The sequence below is a fragment of the Pinus tabuliformis genome, chromosome 2_2 (genome assembly GCF_031772625.1).
Source record: "Pinus tabuliformis cultivar Carrire ecotype Pingquan chromosome 2_2, CPIR1, whole genome shotgun sequence".
NCBI classification, from domain to species: domain Eukaryota; kingdom Viridiplantae; phylum Streptophyta; class Pinopsida; order Pinales; family Pinaceae; genus Pinus; species Pinus tabuliformis.
In genome coordinates, this window is record NC_142300.1 from 568,247,351 (window position 1) to 568,255,334 (window position 7,984).

At 37.3% G+C, this 7,984-nt stretch overlaps 1 pseudogene; it reads right to left on the reverse strand.

Annotated features, from left to right (window-relative positions):
* Positions 1–5,215: 5,215 nt before the first annotated feature.
* LOC149193940 (ricin B-like lectin R40G3) lies at positions 5,216–6,786 on the reverse strand (annotated as a pseudogene).
* Between the last annotated feature and the right edge of the window lie 1,198 nt (positions 6,787–7,984).

Sequence of the window (7,984 nt, forward strand, 5' to 3'; positions counted from 1 at the left end):
AGAAGACAACGCTAATTACAGTGGTGGTAGGAGAAAGGAACTAAATCCACCTAATCTAGAATTGCTTATACAAGTTGTACAAATTACAAGCTGATAAATAGTCTTTGTTCTACAGAATGACAACTCTTCAAACTACACAGGTAAAGACCATTGATGGATCACAGTGTTAACATAGATTCTAGTGCTTGACATAGATTCTTAGCACTTCTTGGCCTTGTAGGAAGTAAAATACTCCTTTTAGCCACTAGAGGTTTCCTTTGAAAAGTAGAAGGCACGATCCCAAGTCTATCTGCAAGAATTGGGCAAATTGATGGAGAAGGTGTTGGATACTACTGGACTTCTGGCTAAACATCTGAATTTGAAAGGAGTGTGATTTGGTAGGAGATTGGTACAGCACGAGGTGAAAATTTGGCGGTAGTTGCTGGTATTTTTTTCTTTCCTTCATCGAATAGGAACTGCACCCCTCCTTTCTGTTTAGAGATCCCTGGTCAGTGGTATGTTTTTGCTGGATCAGCTAATACAGTGCTTCCCCCTTCTTTCTTAAATCATTTGAATCCACTGGCACTTCTGATCACTTGCACTTCTTATACTATTGTATTGATGATGTAAAATATGTAAATAATTGTATAGCAAATTCAATGGAGTTGGCCTCTGGATGATCATAGTTCATTGTTTGTGATCAACTTGACTGGGGGTTGGCCTCTGTATAGCTCTGTATCCTCTGTTTCTTTATCAGCCCATAATAATAAAAGTTTATTACAAATGTGTGTGGTGCTTGTTTGTGCTATTGTTCTTTGTATTATGATTGGCACTTTTTATGAAGTAACCGCGATGATGATACTTCAGGTATTTTGTGGCAATGTTGATTTGCTCTGTCTGATTTATAAGATTTTTGTTGTTATTTCATGGGAGGCTGCTATGCGCTGTATCATCTCCAAGTGCAGCCAAGGATAGTTAACAACAAATCGTGAACTCCTATGGAAAATGAGCTTTCAAAGGATCTAAAGAAAGTGAATTCTCAAGGAATTTATGTCTTATTTTTAAAACTAGGGTTTTAAGTATATCACAATGTTTTTTAAATGTCCTCAAGTCAATGGTAATGGTTGTTAGAGAGCCGTGGACTTACAGGAACGAAGAATAATGAATTTCAAGAAAATGTTGGGTTCAAAGATATCTTTACAGTGTTAAGTACAAGTAAGCATTGCCTGATATAAAATGGATAACTAAATAATTTTAATGATAAGACAATCAGAATGATTTATATATGGCTTGAAATTAAAAGTAACTCATCTAAAATAGGAAAAACAATCAACATTAATCATCTTAAATGGATTTGGATCTTTATCTCAGATGCTTTGATTTGCAAAGCTTGGGGACCTATCGTAGATACTTTGACTTGCAAAGCTTGGGGACCTATCTTAGATACTTCGACTTGCATAACTGGGCGACCTTGGACGAATCTAACCAATTAGTAATTTGACCTTCCATTGTGAATCAACAATATCCATAAAAGGTCAAATTGTATGATGAAATTGATGTTTCAAAGCTCATTTGTCAACACAACTATCTGAAACTTTTTAGAGGTGAAATTGTCTTATGTACACTCTACCATGATTGCAATTTTTTAAATCCAGAACATAGTTTAAAGTTTCGTAAACTTGTCTTTTGTTAATGAATCTGCAAAAATATTAATGATGTGATCACTTATCTTGCAATAAATAAGATTCACAATATCTTTATTTTGTCAAATAATGGGCATGAAGCCTCCACATACACTATTTTACTATGAACAAGAAGATTCACAATATCTTTATTTTGTCAAATAATGGGCATGAAGACTCCACATACACTATTTTACTATGAACAAGAAGATTTTGTTTTGCATAATACATTGGAATCTATTGCTCAAACGAGGAGCCAACCTCATCCATTATGTGGATTCACATTGATTTTGTCAACATTAAATGCATCCTTATATTCAATTTTAGTGGTCAATAGTTCTGCCTGCTTCTTACAAGACCAAAGTAACTGACTAGTTTCATATTCTTAATGCAGTACTTCATACTGTGCTAATAAGTATCTTTCATAAACAATCCTTTTTGTGGCCTCTAAGCAGCTCTCTTTCATATCCTACATGAATTTGTAGACCACACTAACATCAAATAATATATCAAATCTGCTATGAATCAAGTAAATGAGGCTCTAGTAGTCTTCTTGTAGAGAGTACCATTAATTTTCAAGGGCACACTCAGTCAATTTCTCTCTTGATTGATATGGTGCCAAAAATGGTTTATAGTGTTCCATCCTAAACATGTATAATGAATGGGGATTTATATTTAGGTAAATAAATATATTGTTATCCATTTGCAAAACTTGGCTTCCATAAGGAAAAATACAACACACTCAGGTTTGTAATTCTAAATATCTCTATTTATTGTTTTTTCAAACCCAAAATTAGGTTGACACTACTTCAATTTATGATTAAGTCACCAACATGTAAGTATTATCACTTGCACATTTATGATTAAGTCACCAACATGTAAGTATCATCATTTGGAAAATATAAACACTACAATCAAATTCGTGATGCTTGAAACCAAAACTAATAATCAATCATTCTTATACCACACTATCGAGGCTTGCTTCAAAGTGTAAAAGGACTTCTTTAGTAGACAAACAAGATTTTGGCCCTTCTCAAAGCCTTGGGTTCCTCCATATAAATCTCCTCATTGAGAACACCATGTAAAAAAATTGGTCCATATAAATCTCCTCAGTGAGAACACCATGTAAAAAAACACTATTGACATCCAATTGATGTATGTTATAACTCTTATAGAGAATGAATAATGTGTGAAAGAATAAGTAGATAAGAGTTCATATTTGCAATAGGTGCAAAGATTTCAATGTAGTCAATATGAATATGATCTTGTTGAGAGAAGATTTTTGTCACGAGTAAATTTATGTTTCTCAATAACACTTGCAGATGGTAAATTTAGTCTTGTAGGCCATTAGACATTTCATCACATTATTTCTTTATGCCTGGGGAACTAAGTCTCAACTTTTATTTTTCATCAAAGGAATTGCACTCTTTAGTCATATTGTTCTCCCATTGAGATTAAACTTATGCATCTGAATGTCTATTGAGATCAATTCCTTTAGGATACATGCCATGAAAGCAACACTAACACACTATTTCTATCAAGTCTTTCTTGAGTCATTTATCGTACCTACATTAACATCGACAACTTCAATTGTCTTAGTCAACCACTGGAGAAGACAAATGTCCCTTATAGATGGAATTTTTGTATCAGATTCACCATGAGAATTCATAGTCAAGTGATTAGATAAGCCATTTCTTGTAGTCAATTATATTGGAAAAGATTCACTCGAAGTGAAATCTGTTACACTAGTTGATTGCCTAGTGGAAAAGCTAGTCAATGCATTAGTTAAGGTTGTATAATAATATGCGGATATAGAATTTGTCCTAATCTCAAATGCATCATTGCTTAATAATCCATATGGGGACTTTAGTTTGGCAACCCTTGGAAGTATACTTGTTAAAAGACAACATCCCACCTGCAAATAACTTTTCATTTTATTAGAATGAACAATTTGTAGGCATTTTCCAATTTGTAGCAATTTGTATCCTTCATGGCCAACCTTCAAGCAACAAAATTTGTTACAATTAGATGATTTATCAAATAAAGAATAGAGCTTCATACATGTATGATTTTTCTTTTTGCAATCATGACTCCCATCATGACCTGCCAAATTTCGGCATTCCTCCAATTCATTTCCTTGGTGTGATTCAAGAGAGCAATATGTGCACTTTTCATCGCAACAATGGTTACCCATACAAGAGTGATCAGAGGAATGGCCCTTCTATAGAACACATCACCAAAAACATACAAAGCATTTACAAACACATACATAGAGTCCCTATTTCAGTTCTGCAAGTGATAAAATTGCCTCCATTTGCAACTTTTGTACATCAGCATTCCCAGAAAATTCTGCAGTGTTGCAGTGAAGCCACTTTTCAACATGATCGCCTCGTCTATCAAACAATGCCACTAAGAAATCGAGACATTTAGAGTGCCAAAAATCACCATTTTTGCCTCTCCTTTCCAAGACACATTGTAGTTTCGATCTGAGACAATACAAAATTTTTCCATTTGACGTAGATTCATCCAGAGCTGCAAGCTCCAAGCCAGTGTCCTGCAAATCTAGAAGGAGATCCCCAATTACCATTGGAGCGTCACTTACCTCTTTCTCTGAGTCAAATTGGCAGCCTCCAAACTCTGAATCATGATTAGATAAGCCATTGCTTGTAGTCAATCATGCATGGATTCATTTGACTATGAATTCGCTCTGGATAATACAAATGTATTGCATGCATTCCAAATTGTGGTCAAGGAGATTTACACTAATGTGAGTAAGAATATGCTGAATTCAGATTCCTATAAGTCTTAATTGTCTCTCAACAGAGTTAAAATTATGGATGTATATGGAGATGGGGATGGAGTGGAACCACCCAAGACAAAGAATTCTTGTTGCTGAGGATTCAAAGAAAAAGCTCCTTTGTTTATGGGCCTTCTTCAAACAATTGTCTGTGTGCCCTTAATTGGAAGAACAAATATGCAGCATAAGCTATCAACATGATGATGCTGCTGACCCTAGACAGTTGTAATGTTGATACAACTGCTTCACTATATGCCATAGATTGTTGAAGCGCCAAGGGTAGCATGAGACACAGTGAAGCCATCATGAGAAGACTGGAGTCGATTCCAGAAATAGCCTACGTCATATAGCGATACAAAACCCATGGTTAGGCCCTAATGAATTAATATCATGAGCAGGTCGGACTTGTTTTGGTGGCCTAGGTTGTTAAAGAAAAAATAAAAATATATCACATGCCTTGTCAAACCGTTGTTCTTTTTTCATGTCGGCAATTCCTCCACAAAAGAGAGATGTGCCAAGCACAAAAAGTAAGTTGGAAAGCACAGAGCCTAGTATAGAATACTTGACCACATTGGTCTTGCCATGGTAAAGTGAAAACACTACAATGAGCATCTCTGTTGCATTTCCACATGTGGCGTTGAGCAGCCCACCAACTATAGGAGAATTAATTAACAATATATTTGCATCAGTTACTTCGAAATGTCAAACACTTTCTCATATATATCAATTAGCTCATATCTTGTATCTACAAATATGATTACATAGTCCATATACATATAAGAATCTCACTTGTTGGTCCAGTGTAGAATGCAATTTGTCTGCAACAATTTACAACAAAACATTAGATTGTAGAACCAACAAACATAATATTTTATGAAGTCACTGCATTGCAGTGACCATTCCAAGTGTATAAACAATTGTAGTACAAGGTATAGATTACACGTAACCTATGTACATATAACATGCAATTTTTCACTTACTCGGTGACAAAGCCTATACGTTCAGCAAGAGGTGCAAGGCCAAGCAAACTTATGATGAACAACCAAACCTGCAAACAAAAGAATGTGGACAATGATGCCAGAAAAACTTACAGAAAATGTCAGAAATGATAAACTTTCAAGTAGCATGAACCCTCCATCCTTTCTATTGATAAACTTACAGAAATGATGCTACTTTCAATAAAGAGCTTGAATGACAACTTGTTATTGTTAGATTTCTTACAATAGATGGGCTGGAGCTTCCATTTCTGGTTGCTCTATTTCTTCCACTCAAAGAGGATGAGTTCATTTCCATCACGTATTCCTCCAACATGGCTATCTACAGCTTTCACATCCATATTCAAATTAATGTTGTTCACAGGCCTCAGACATTGATACCTATTTCCAACATCTGCACTTAAGGTCCACAGAACAGACTGCTTTGCCTTGTCATGATTATAATCTGCCAAGTATATCTGTTCAATAACATTCAACAAAAACTATGGATTAGGGGACCACCATTGTAAACAGCTCTGTTGCAGCCCATAATGCCCAAGACCCTGGCATTCCGAAACCCTGAGTTAAGGTGGTTTATAGCATTGCAGTGAATAAGACTTCTCTACATATCCAGAGGAGAGGCTATATTAAACAATGAAACTAAAAGGAAAAGGGAAATAGAAAGTTTTACCTGGTCCCATTCTTTATCCCCGTGTTTCAGAGCATGTTTGGTGGCCTTGTTCACAAAGGCAAACGCTGGGAAGCCAGCTTCATCCTTGACTCGAAGGCCCCATGAATCTACTTTGATCCATTGCTGACAAAAGGTTCCATCAAACAGGGGAATAAGGATAGTGATCAATCATCAATTATTAGATGAACAAATGCTTTCAGCGAGCTTCAAATAAAGTAGCTCAAACTGATGAACATACCTGATGAGGATCATGTGGGTTTTCCAGCGCAAGCACTGTAACATCACCACGAGCAGCTAAGAAATACTCTGGTTTGGCTTCACAATGGATCTTAACCGTATGTCCTTGTGGCTCGACATTAGCATGTGGTGGATAGAATGAACTCTACTCACCTCGTGGTGGATAGAGTCCTTGTGAAGCACCCACTGTTCAATTTACCAACAAATATTAAAAATCGGCACTCACACAATTATGCCTGAACTTGAAGGTGACGTCCCCTGCGTGGTGAGCTGCAGATCGGAGGAATTGCCTAGGTCAGAGTTTTGTGGTGAGCTGCAGGCGCCGAGTCGAGGAGGAAGGTGAGTGAGCTGCAGGGGTCGAGTCGTGTTGGTTGGGGGAGCAGCCCGCGGTTTAGCAATTCCTCCATTTCGAATTGGAAATGACATCAACTCTCCGCTACGGCAATTCCAACGCCGATCCGATCTGTCAGAGAATGTCAAGATTTCCAGCTCTGATCCGATCTGTCAGGAAATGAATGCGGAGCGGTGGACGGAGGGTGGCAGAGCTAGGGGAGGGTGGCAGAGGATGGAGGGATTGCCGACGGCCGAAGCTGGACGATTTTCTGGGCGACGACGGAAACTGGGCAATTCCTTCACCTAGGTAGACTACTCCAAAAAAATCAATTGTGTAAATACAAATAACACACCCTACAAAGTGATGTCTTCTTGAATATTGATCAATATGAATGATTTTCCTTTCACAGTTCTTGTGTTTTGATTCTTTATGAATAGGAATTGATTCATTCAACTAAAATTGGTATTCTTGATTTTGATGGCACTATTGTTGTCCAGCTTGATGATTGGGTGCTATGTCGAATTTTCAAGAAAAATGGTCATTCTCAGAGAGTACAAGGGGTAGAATGAGATGAATCACCAAGTGCAGATGAAGTGATGGCTTCTTTGCCTGATATTGATCAGCAAAACAAACTGAAACTGCCCAAAATTGCCTCTTTCAGTGGGTTATTGGAGAGTGACGATCCTTTCATAGATGGTTTTTTAAACGATGAAGCCATGGATGGCAATGGAAACAGCGGTAGACTACCTCAAGTCTAGTCCTCCAACCTCTCTCAAAACAATTTCAGCAATAACAATGACAACAATAGCGATTGCCGATATGAAGTTGTCCCAAAACAAGAAGAATTAGCAGTGGAGAATGACAACAAATTCAATTCTCTCAAGAGGACCCTCTCCTTAGCATATGGGGACGATGAAACCAACCCTGCAAAGAGATTCAACAACATGCAGAACAACTACAGCTACAACGTCAACAATAATGTTTCAGCCTTGCTTAATTCAATGCAGCCCAATCAAACTTTCCAACAGCAAAACTTCCTAAGCGCATTGAATGACAGTCAACAGAATTTCAGACTTCCCTACATTCAGAACATGCATTGGCCCACCTAAGCAAACAGAAAAAAAAATACTTCAATTCCAGACGCACAGGTATGTGAATGCGTTCGGCCTTGATGGCAGTTGTATATCAGAAACAACTTCGGCTGTCCAGTCTAGGAAGACGAAGACATGCCACTGGTGAGATTGTAAACTACATAGTTGTAGATGCATATCGTTTTGGAGAGTTTCCGTG